The following is a 14062-nucleotide window of genomic DNA, read 5'->3' on the forward strand; positions in this document are numbered from 1 at the left end:
CGCATGGTTCACACCCACCAGCATCACACTGACTTCCAGACCCACTCCTGGATCACACCCACTCCTTGATCACCCCACTCCTGGACCCAATCCTGGTTCACACCCACTCCAAGATCACTCCCACAGCTGCACTGACTCCAGGTTCACACCCACTCCAAAATGACTCCTACTCCTGGTCCTACTCCTAGTTCACACCCACGAGAACCAATATCACTTCCAGATGCATTCCTGGTTCACAGCCACTCAGTGATTAGCCCCACTCCTGGACCTATTCCTGGTTCACACCCACCGGCATCACTGTCATTCCCGGTCCCACTCTTGGTTCACACCCACCAGCATCACTCTCACTCCCTGTCCCACTACTGATTCACGCCCAACAGCATCACTCCCACTCACGGACTCACTGCTGGCTCACACCAAACAGCTTCACTCTCACAACTTATCCCACTCCTGGTTCACACCCACTGCGTCATTCTCATTCCCAGACCCACTCCTGGTTCACAACCACCAGCATCACTCTCACTCCCAGACCACTCCTGGTTCACACCCACCAGCATCATTCCCACTCTCAAACCCAATACTGGTTCACAACCACTCTGTAATCACTTCCAATCCTGGTTCACACCAACTCCACAATGACTCCCACTCCTGGTCCCACTCCTGGTTCATACCCACCAGCATCACTCTTTCCTCCGGATGCGCTCCTGGTTCACAGCCACTCTGCAACCACTCGCACTCCCAGACACACTTCTGGTTCACACCAACTTCGTGACCACTCCCACTCCCAGACCCACTGCTGGTTCATACCCAAAAGCATTGCTTTCACTCCCCTGTCCCATTCCTGGTTCACACCCACCAGCATTACACTCACACCCGGACCCACTCCTGGATCACACCTTCTCCTCGATCACTCCCCCTCCCAGATCCAATACTGGTTCACACCTACTCCATGATTGCTCCTACTCCCAGACCTACTCCTGGTTTACACCCCTCCACAATCACTCCAACACTTGGACCCACTCCAGGTCCACACCCTCTCCAAAATGACTCCCACTCCTGGTCCCACTCCAAGTTCACACCCACCAGCACCAATATCACTTCCAGACACACTCATGGTTCACAGCCACTCTGCGATCAGCCCCACTCCCAGACCTATTCCTGGTTCAATCCCACCAGCATCACTCTCATTCCCAAAACCACTCCTGGTTCACACCCACCAGGATCACTCACACTTCCGGACACACTCCTGGTTCACACACACTCTGCAATCACTCCCACTCCCATACACACTCCTGGTTCATACCCACTCCACGATCACCCCCATTCTTTGTTCCACTCCAGGTTCACACCCACTCCGCAATCACCCCCACTCCCGGACCTACTCCGGGTACACAGCTATCAGGATAAGTCTCATTCCTGAAACCACTACTGGTTCACTCAGTCTTCCGGATACACTCTTGGTTCACACCCATTCCATAATCACTCCCACTCCCGGACCCAATACTTGTTCACATCCACTTCATGATCACTCCCACTCCCAGACCCACTCCTGGTTCACAACGACTCCGTGATCACTTTCACTCCTGGACCCAATCCTGGATCACACATACTCTAAGATCACTCCCATTCCCTGACCTCTACTCATTCACACCCACTCAACAATGACTCCCACACCTCGTCCCACAGCTCGATCCTGGTTCACACCCACCAGCATCAATCTCACTTCAGGTTGCACTCCTGGTTCACACCCAGCTCGATCAATTCCACTCCTGGACCCACACCTGGTTCACATCCACTCTGCAATCACTCCCAATCCCGGACCCACTCCTGGTTCTCATCCACTCTGCGATCATTCCCAGTCCCAGACCTACTCCTGGTTGACATCCATCAGGATCAATCTCACTTCTGAGCCACTCCTAATTCACACCCAGCGGGATCACTCTCACTTCCATATGCATTCCTTGTTCACACCCACTCCGCGATCACTCCCACTCCCAGACACACTCCTGGTTCACAGCCAGCAGAATCACACCCACTCCCAAACCAACTCCTGGTTCACACCCACTCTGTGATCACCCCCACTCCTTGTTCACACCCACTCCGTGATCACCCGCCACACGCGGACCCAATCCTGATTCACACCCACCAGGATCACTCTCACTCCTGAATCGACTCCTGGTTCACAATCACTCCACGATCGCTCCCACTCCTACTCCCAGACACAATCCTGGTTCACACCCACCAGCATCACTCTCACTCCCAGCCACACTCCTGGTTCATACCCACTCTGCGATCACCCCCACACCCTGACACACTCCTGGTTCACATGTACCAGGATCACGCTCACGCCTGGACCCACTCCTGGTTCACACCCATTCCACAATCAATCCCACTCCCGGACCCAATACTTGTTCACACCCACTTCATGATCACTCCCAACCCCAGAAATAATACTGGTACTCACCCGCTCCACGATCACTCCCAATCATGGACATACTCCTGGTTCACATCCACTCCGCGATCACTCCCATTCTCAGATACATTCCAGGTTCACACACATCACGATCTCTCTCACTCCCTGGCCCACTCATTGTTCATCCTCACCAGCATCACTCTCACTCCTGGAACCACTTCTGGTTCACACCCACCAGCATTACTTTCACTGCCGGACTCACTCCTGGTTCACACTCACTAGCATCACTCACACTCCCAGACCCACTCCTCGTTCACACCCACGAGCATCACTCTCACTCCCAGATAGACACCTATTTCGCACCCAAAAACATCACTCCCACTCCCAGACCCACTCCTGGTTCATAACCAACAGGATCACTGGCACACCCCCACCCACTCCTGATTCACATCCACCAGGATCACTCTCACACCTGGATCCACTCCTGGTTCACACCCAGCAGGATCGCTCTCACTTCTGGTGCACTCCTGGTTCACACCCGCTCCACGAACATCCCACCAGCAGACATACTCCTTGTTCACACCCACCAGGATCACTCTCACCCCCAGACACACTACTGGTTCACATGCACCAAGATCACTCCCACTCCCAGGCAGAATCCTGGTTTGCACCTATTTCACGATCACTCCAACACCCGGAAACAATACTGGCTCTCACCCGATCCATGATCACTCCCACTCATGGACCCAATTCTGGTTCAAACCCACTCCGCGATCACTCCCACTCCAAGACATACTTCTGGTTCACATCCACCAGGATCATTCTGACTCCCTGTCTCACTCCTGGTTCACACCCACTAGCATCACTCTCACCCCCAGAACCACTCCGGGTTCACAACCAATCCGTGATCACTCCCAATCCTGGAAACAATACTGGATCTCACCCACTCCATGATCGCTTCCATTCCTGGAAATACTCCTGGTTCATACCCACTCTGCGTTCACCCCTACTCCCAGACACACTCCTGGTTCACACCCACCATGATCATTCTCACTCCCGGTCCCACTCTTGCTTCACGCCCAACAGCATCACTTCCACTCACTGACTCACTGCTGGATCACACCCACTCCACGATCACTCCCACTTCCAGATTCATTCTTGGTTCACACCCTCCAGGATCACTCTCACTCCCGGACCCACTCCTGGTTCACACTCACCAGCATCACTCCCACTCCCAGACCCACTCCTAGTTGATACCCACGAGCATCACTCTCACTCCTGGATACACTCCTATTTCGCACCCACCAGCATTGCTCCCACTCCCAGACCCACATCCACCAGGATCACTCTCACAGCTGCATCCACTCCTGGTTCACAACCAGCAGGATCACTCTCACTTCCGGCGCACTCCTGATTCACAACCACTCCTTGAACATCCCACTCACAAACCTACTCCTTGTTCACACCCACCAAGATCACTTTCACCCCCCGACCCACTACTTGTTCACACTCACCAAAATCACTCCCACTCCCAGACGGACTCCTGAATCGCAGCCAACAGGATTACTGTCACCTCGGGAGGCACTCCTGGTTTTAACCCACTCCACAATTACTCCCACTTTTAGACTCATTCTTGGTTCACACCCACCAGGATCACTCGCACTCCGGGATCCACTACTGGTTCACACCCACTATCATCCCTCCCATTCCCAGACTCACTCCTTGTTCACAACCACTCTGCGATCACTCCCGCTCCCAGACACACTCCTGGTTCACACCAACTCCGCAAACACCCCCACCCCGCAAACAATTTTGGACCAAATCCTGGTTCACACCCTCTCCACGAACATCCTACTCCTAGACATGCTCCTGGTTCACACCCAGCAGGATCACTCTCAGTCCCAGACCCACCATTGATTCACACTCACCAAGATCACTCCAACTCCCAGACAGACTCCTGCATCGCACCCAACAGGATTGCTGTCACTTCCGGATGTACTCCTGGTTCACACCCACTCCACGATCACTCCCACTTCCAGACTCACTCTTGCTTCACACCCACCAAGATCACTCTCACTCCCGGACCCACTACTGGTTCACACTCACCAAGATCATTCCCACTCCCAGACAGACTCCTGGATCGCACCCATTCCACAATCACTCCTGCCCCCAGAAACAATACTGGCTCTCACCCGCTCCATGATCACTCCCACTCATGGACCCAATTCTGGTTCACACCTACTCCACAATCACTCCCACTCCCAGACATACTTCTGGTTCACACCCACCAGGATCATTCTGAATCCCTGTCTCACTCCTGGTTCACACCCACTAGCATCATTCTCACCCCCTGAACAACTCCGGGTTCACACCCAATCCATGATCACTCCCGGAAACAATACTGGATCTCACCCACTCCATGATCGCTTCCATTCCTGGACATACTCCTGCTTCATACCCAATCTGCGATCACTCCCACTCCTAGACATACTTCTGGTTCACACCCACCAGGATCACTCTCACTCCCTGTCTCACACCTGGTTCACTCCCACTAGCATCACTCTCACTCCCAGACCCATTCCTGGATCACACCCACTCCACGATCAATCCCACTTCCAGACTCATTCTTGGTTCACACCCACCAGGATCACTTTCACTCCCGGATCCACTCCTGGTTCACACTCACCAGCATCACTTCCACTCCCAGACCCACTCCTGGTTCACATCCACCAGGATCACTCTCACATCTGGATCCACTCCTGGTTCACACCCAGCAGGATCGCTCTCACTTCCGGTGCACTCCTGGTTCACACCCGCTCCACGAATATCCCAGTCGCAAACATACTCCTTGTTCACACCCACCAGGATCACTCTCACCCCCAGACACACTACTGGTTCACACTCACTAGCATCACTCCCACTCCCAGACCCACTCCTAGTTGACACCCACGAGCAACACTCTCACTCCTGGATACACTCCTATTTCACACCCACCAGCATCGCTCCCACTCCCAGACCCCCTCCTGGTTCATAGCCAACAGGATCACTGGCACACCCACACCCACTCCTGGTCCACACCCACTAGGATCACCCTCACACCTGGATCCACTCCTGGTTCACACCCAGCAGGATCGCTCTCACTTCCGGTGCACTCTTGGTTCACACCCACTCCACGAACATCCCACTCGCAGACATACTCCTACTTCACACCCACCAGGATCACTCTCACCCCAGACCCACTACTGGTCCACACGCACCAAGATCACTCCCACTCCCAGGCAGAATCCTGGTTCGCACCTATTTCACGATCACTCCAACACCCGGAAACAATACTGGCTCTTACCCGATCCATGATCACTCCCACTCCTGGACCCAATTCTGGTTCAAACCCACTCCGCGATCACTCCCACTCCAAGACATACTTCTGGTTCACATCCACCAGGATCATTCTGACTCGCTGTCTCACTCCTGATTCACACCCACTAGCACCACTCTCACCCCCAGAACCACTCCGGGTTCACAACCAATCCGTGATCACTCCCAATCCCGGAAACAATACTGGATCTCACCCATTCCATGATCGTTTCCATTCCTGGACATACTCCTGGTTCATACCCAATCTGCGATCACTCCCACTCCTAGACATACTTTTGGTCACACCCACCCGGATCATTCTGACTCCCTGTCTCACTCCTGGTTCACTCCCACTAGCATCACTCTCACTCCCAGACCCATTCCTGGATCACACCAACTTCACGATCACTCCCACTTCCAGACTCATTCTTGGTTCACACCCACGAGCATCACTCTCACTCCTGGATACACCTATTTCGCACCCACCAGCATTGCTCCCACTCCCAGACCCACATCCACCAGGATCACTCTCACAGCTGCATCCACTCCTGGTTCACACCCAGCAGGATCACTCTCACTTCCGGACACTCCTGATTCACAACCACTCCTTGAACATCCCACTCACACACCTACTCCTTGTTCACACCCACCAAGATCACTCTCACCCCCGGACCCACTACTTGTTCACACTCACCAAAATCACTCCCACTCCCAGACGGACTCCTGAATCGCAGCCAACAGGATTACTGTCACCTCGGGAGGCACTCCTGGTTTTAACCCACTCCACAATCACTCCCACTTTTAGAATCCTTCTTGGTTCACACCCACCAGGATCACTCCCACTCCGGGACCCACTACTGGTTCAAACTCACCAAGATCACTCCAACTCCCGGACCCACTCCTGGTTCACACCCACTATCATCCCTCCCATTCCCAGACCCACTACTTGTTCACAACCACTCCGCGATCACTCCCACTCCCAGACACACTCCTGGTTCACACCAACTCCGCAAACACTCCCACCCCCGGAAATAATACTGGCTCTCACCCGCTCAATGATCGCTCCCACTTTTGGACCAAATCCTGGTTCACACCCATTCCACAAACATCCTACTCCTAGAAATGATCCCGGTTCACACCCAGCAGGATCACTCTCAGTCCAAGACCCACCATTGGTTCACACTCACCAAGATCACTCTGACTCCCAGACAGACTCCTGCATCGCACCCAACAGGATTGCTGTCACTTCCGGATGTACTCCTGGTTCACACCCACTCCACGATCACTCCCACTTCCAGACTCACTCTTGCTTCATACCCACCAGGATCACTCTCACTCCCGGACCCACTACTGGTTCACACTCACCAAGATCACTCCCACTCCCAGACAGACTCCTGGTTCGCACCCATTCCACGATCAGTCCTGCCCCCAGAAACAATACTGGCTCTCACCCGCCCAATGATCACTCCCACTCATGGACCCAATTCTGGTTCATACCCACTCCACAATCACTTCCACTCCCAAACATACTTCTGGTTCACACCCACCAGGATCATTCTGACTCCCTGTCTCACTCCTGGTTCACACCCACTAGCATCACTCTCACCCCCAGAACCACTCCGGGTTCACATCCAATCCGTGATCACTCCCAATCCCGGAAACAATACTGGATCTCACCCACTCCATGATCGCTTCCATTCCTGGACATACTCCTGCTTCATACCCAATCTGCGATCACTCACACTCCTAGACATACTTCTGGTTCACACCCACCAGGATTACTCTCACTCCCTGTCTCACACCTGGTTCACTCCCACTAGCATCACTCTCACTCCCAGACCCATTCCTGGATCACACCACCAGAATCACTCTCACTCCCGGACCCACTCCTGGTTCACACTCACCAGCATCACTCCCACTCCCAGACCCACTCCTAGTTGACACCCACGAGCAACACTCTCACTCCTGGATACACTCCTATTTCACACCCACCAGCATCGCTCCCACTCCCAGACCCACTCCTGGTTCATAACCAACAGGATCACTGACACACCCCCACCCACTCCTGGTACACGCCCACCAGCATCACTCCCACTCCCAGACCCACTCCTGGTTCACATCCACCAGGATCACTCTCACATCTGGATGCATTCCTGGTTCACACCCAGCAGGATCGCTCTCACTTCCGGTGCACTCCTGGTTCACACCCGCTCCACGAACATCCCACTCGCAGACATACTCCTTGTTCACACCCACTTTTGGACCAAATCCTGGTTCACACCCACTCCACAAACATCCTACTCCTAGACCTGCTCCTGGTTCACACCCAGCAGGATCACTCTCAGTCCCAGACCCACCATTGGTTCACACTCACCAAGATCACTCCAACTCCCAGACAGACTCCTGCATCGCACCCAGAAGGATTGCTGTCACTTCCGGATGTACTCCCGGTTCACACCCACTCCACGATCACTCCCACTTCCAGACTCACTCTTGCTTCATACCCACCAGGATCACTTTCACTCCCGGACCCACTACTGGTTCACACTCACCGATATCACTCCCACTCCCAGACAGACTCCTGGTTCGCACCCATTCCACGATCACTCCTGCCCCCAGAAACAATACTGGATCTCACCCGCTCCATGATCATTCCCACTCAAGGACCCAATTCTGGTTCACACCCACTCCACAATCACTCCCACTCCCAGACATACTTCTGGTTCACACCCACCAGGATCATTCTCACTCCTTGTCTCACTCCTGGTTCACACCCACTAGCATCACTCTCACTCCCAGACCCACTCCACGATCACTCCCACTTCCAGACTCATTCTTGGTTACACCTACCAGGATCACTCTCATTCCTGGACCCACTCCTGGTTCACACTCACCAGCATCACTCCCACTCCCAGGCCTACTCCTTGTTCAAACCCACGAGCATCACTCTCACTCCTCGATACACTCCTATTTCGCACCCACCAGCATCGCTCCCACTCCCAAACCCACTCCTGCTTCATAGCCAGCAGGATCAGTGGCACAACCCACCCACTTCTGGTCCATACCCGCTTCATGAACATCCCACTCGCTGACATGCTCCTCGTTCACACCCACCAGGATCCCTGTCACTCCTGGACCCACTCCTGGTTCACATCCACTATCATCGCTCCCATTCTCAGACCCACTACTTGCTCACAACTACTCCGCGATCACTCCCACTCCCAGACACACTCCTGGTTTTAACCCACTCCACGATCACTCCCACTTCCAGACTCATTCTTGGTTCACACCCACCAGGATCACTCTCACTCCCAGACGCACTCCTGGTTCACACCCACTCCACGATCACTCCCACCTCCGGGAACAATGCTGGCTCTCACTCTCTCAATGATCGCACCAACTCCTGGACCCAATCCTGGTTCGCACCTACTCCACGATCACTCCCACTTCCAGACACACTTCTGGTTCACACCCACCAGGATCGTACTCACTCCCTGTTCAACTCCTGGTTCCAACCCACTAGCATCACTCACGCTCTCAGACCCACACCTGGTTCATACCCACTTCATGATCACTTCCAACCCCGGAAATAATACTGGCTCTTACCCGCTCCACGATCACTCCCAATCATGGACATACTCCTAGTTCACATCCACTCCGCGATCACTCCCATTCTCAGATACATTTCAGGTTCACACACATCACGATCTCTTTCACTCCCTGACCCACTCATTGTTCATCCTCACCAGCATCACACTCACTCCTGGAACCACTTCTGGTTCACACCCACCAGCATCACTCTCACTGCCGGACTCACTCCTGGTTCACATTCACCAGCATCACTCCCACTCCCAGACCCACTCCTCGTTGACATCCACGAGCATCACTCTCACTCCCGGATACACTCCTATTTCGCACTCACCAGCATCGCTCCCACTCCCTGACCCACTCCTGGTTCATAACCAGCAGGATCACTGGCACACCACCACCCACTCTTTGTCCACACCCACCAGCATCACTCCCACTCCCAGACCCACATCCACCAGGATCACTCTCACAGCTGCATCCACTCCTGGTTCACACCCAGCAGGATCACTCTCACTTCCGGCGCACTCCTGATTCACAGCCACTCCTTGAACATCCCACTCACACACCTACTCCTTGTTCACACCCACCAAGATCACTCTCACCCCCGGACCCACTACTGGTTCACACTCACTAAGATCACTTCCACTCCCAGACGGACTCCTGAATCGCAGCCAACAGGATTACTGTCACCTCTGGAGGCAGTCCTGGATTTAACCCACTCCACGATCACTCCCACTTTTAGACTCATTCTTGGTTCACACCCACCAGGATCACTCTCACTCCCGGACCCACTCCTGGTTCACACTCACCGCAATCACTCCCACTCCCAGGCCTACTCCTATTTTACACCCACGAGCATTGCTCCCACTCCCAGACCCACTCCTGCTTCATAGCCAGCAGGATCACTGGCACACCCCCAGCCACTCCTGGTCCACACCCACCAGCAGCACTCCCACTCCCAGACCCACTCCTGGTTCACATCCACCAGGATCACACTCACAACTGGATCCACTCCTGGTTCACACCCAGCAGGATCGCGCTCACTTCCGACACACTCCTCGTTCACATCCGCTTCATGAACATCCCACTCGCAGACATACTCATGGTTCATACCCACCAGGATCACTATCACTACCGGACCCACTCCTGGTTCACATCCACTATCATCGCTCCCATTCCCAGACCCACTCCTTGCTCACAACTACTCCATGATCACTCCCACTCCCAGACACACTGCTGGTTTTAACCCACTCCACAATCACTCCCACTTCCAGACTCATTCTTGGTTCACACCCACCAGGATCACTCTCACTCCCGGACACACACCTGGTTCACACCCACTCCGCGATCACTCCCACCTCCGGGAACAATGCTGGCTCTCACCCATTCAATGATCGCTCCCACTCCTGGACCCAATCCTGGTTCACTCCTACTCCGCGATCACTCCCACTTCCAGGGACACTTCTGGTTCACACCCATCAGGATTGTACCCACTCCCTGTTCAACTCCTGGTTCAAACCCACTAGCATCACTCTCACTGTCAGACCCATATCTGGTTCACACCTACTCCAGGATCAATCCCAACCCCAGAAATAATACTGGTACTCACCCGCTCCACGATCACTCCCAATCATGGACATACTCCTAGTTCACATCCACTCCGCGATCACTCCCATTCTCAGATACATTCCAGGTTCACACACATCACGATCTCTCTCACTCCCTGACCCACTCATTGTTCATCCTCACCAGCATCACTCTCACTCCTGGAACCACTTCTGGTTCACACCCACGAGCATCACTCTCACTCCCGGATACACTCCTATTTCACACCCACCAGCATTGCTCCCACTCCTAAACCCACTCCTGGTTCATAACCAACAGGATCACTGGCACACCCACACCCACTCCTGGTCCACACCCACCAGCATCACTCCCACTCCTAGACCCACTCCTGGTTCATAACCAACAGGATCACTGGCACACCCACACCCACTCCTGGTCCACACCCACCAGCATCACTCCCACTCCCAGACCCACTCCTGGTTCACATCCACCAGGATCACTCTCACACCTGGATCCACTCCTGGTTCACACCCAGCAGGAGCGCTCTCACTTCCGGCGCACTCCTGGTTCACGCCCGCTCCACGAACATCCCACTCGCAGACATACTCCTACTTCACACCCACCAGGATCACTCTCACCCCCGGACCCACTACTGGTTCACAATCACCAAGGTGACTCCCACTCCCAGACAGACTCCTGGTTTGCATCTATTTCACGATCACTCCAACACCCGGAAACAATTCTGGCTCTCACCTGATCCATGATCACTCCCACTCCTGGACCCAATTCTGGTTCAAACCCACTTCGCGATCACTCCCACTCCCAGACATTCTTCTGGTTCACACCCACCAGGATCATTCTGACTCCCCGTCTCACTCCTGGTTCACACCCACGATCATCACTCTCACTCCCAGAACCACTCCTGGTTCACACCCAATCCGTGATCATTCCCAATCCAGGAAACAATTCTGGTTCTCACCCAATCCGCGATCGCTTCCATTCCTGGACATACACCTGGTTCATACCCAATCTGCGATCACTCCCACACTTAGACATATTTATGGTTCACACCCACTAGCATCACTCTCACTCCCAGACACATTCCTGGTTCACACCCACTCCACGATCACTCCCACTTCCAGAAACATTCTTGGCTCACACCCATCAGGATCACTCTCACATCTGGCGCAATCCTGGTTCACACCTACGCCATGAACATCCTACTCGCAGACATACTCCTGGTTCTCACCCACCAGAATCACTCTCACTCCCGGACCCACTACTGGTTCACACTCACCAAGATCACTCTCACTCCCAGACACACTCCTGGTTCATACCTACTCCACAGTCACTCCCAACCTCGGAAACAATGCTGGGTCTCATCCGCTCAATGATTGCACCCACTCCTGGAACCAACCCTGGTTCACACCCACTCCACGATCACTCCCACTTCCAGAAACCCTTCTGGCTCACACCCACCAGAATCGTACTCACTCCTTGTTCCACTCCTGGTTCAAACCCACCAGCATCATTCCCACTCCCAGACCCACTCCTGGTTCACACCCAGCACGATCACTCTCACTCCCAGACCCACTCCTGGTCCACACCCACCAGCATCACTCTCACTCCTAGATCCACTCCTGGTTCACACCCAGCAGGATCACTCTCACTTCTGGCACACTCCTGGTTCACACCCACTCCATGAACATCCTACTCCCAGGCATACTCCTGGTTCACACACAGCAGGATCACTCCTACTCCCGGACCCACTATTGGTTCACACTCACCAAGGTCACTCCCACTCCCAGACAGACTCCTGCATCGCACCCAAGATGATTGCTATCACTTCTGGATGCACTCCTGGTTCACTCCCACTCCACGATCACTCCCACTTTCAGTCTCAATCTTCGTTCACACCTATCAGGATCACTCTCACTCCCGGATGCACTACTTGTTCACACTCACCAAGATCACTCCCGCTCCCAGACAGACTCCTAGTTCGCACACATTTCACGATCACTCCCACCCCCGGAAACAATACTGGCTTTCACCCGCTCCATGATCACTCCCAATCCCGGATCAAATTCTGGTTCACACACAATCTGTGATCACTCCCAATCCCGGAAACAATACTGGTTCTCACCCACTCCACGATCGTTCCCATTCCTTGACATATTCCTGGTTCATACCCACTCTGCGATCAGTCCCACTCCTGGACAAACTACTGGTTCACACCCACCAGGATCACTCTCACTCCCTGTCTCACTCCTGAGTCACACCCACTAACATCACTCTCACTCCCAGACCCATTCCTGGTTCACACCCAATCCGTGATCACTCCCAATCCCAGAAACAATACTGGTTCTCACCCACTCCATGATCACTCCCATTCCTGGACATACTCATGGTCCATACCCACACCGCGATTACTCCCACTCCTGGACATACTTCTGGTTCACACCCACCAGGATCACTCTCACCCCCTATCTCACTCCTGGTTCACACCCACTAGTGTCACTCTCACTCCCAAACCCACTCCTGGTTCACACCCACTCCACTATCACTCCCACTTCCAGACTCATTTTTGGTTCACACCCACCAGGATCATTCTTACTCCTGGACACATTCCTGGTCCACACCCACTCCACGATCACTCCCACTTCCAAATACACTACTGGTTCACAACCACCAGGATCGTAGTCACATTTTTTCCCACTCCTGGTTCAAACCCACTAGCATCACTCCCACTCTCAGGCCCACTCCTGGTTCACACCCACTCCATGATCACTCCCAATCCCGGAAATAATACTGGTTCTCACCCGCTCCACAATCACTCCCAATCATGGACATACTCCTGGTTCACATCCACTCCGTGATCACTCCCACTCTCAGACACACTCCATGTTCACACAAATCACGATCTCTCTCACTCCCTGACCCACTCATGGTTCATCCTCACCAGCATCACTCTCACTTCCGGACTCACTCCTGTTTCACACCCACCAGCATCAATCCAACTCGCAGACCCACTCCTGGTCCACACCCACCAGCATCACTCCCACTCCCGGACCCACTCTTGGTTCACATCTGCCAGGATCACTCTCACTCCTGGCTCCACTCCTTGTTCACATCCAGCATGAT

The sequence above is a fragment of the Carcharodon carcharias genome, chromosome 5, assembly GCF_017639515.1.
Source record: "Carcharodon carcharias isolate sCarCar2 chromosome 5, sCarCar2.pri, whole genome shotgun sequence".
Taxonomy (NCBI): Eukaryota; Metazoa; Chordata; class Chondrichthyes; order Lamniformes; family Lamnidae; genus Carcharodon; species Carcharodon carcharias.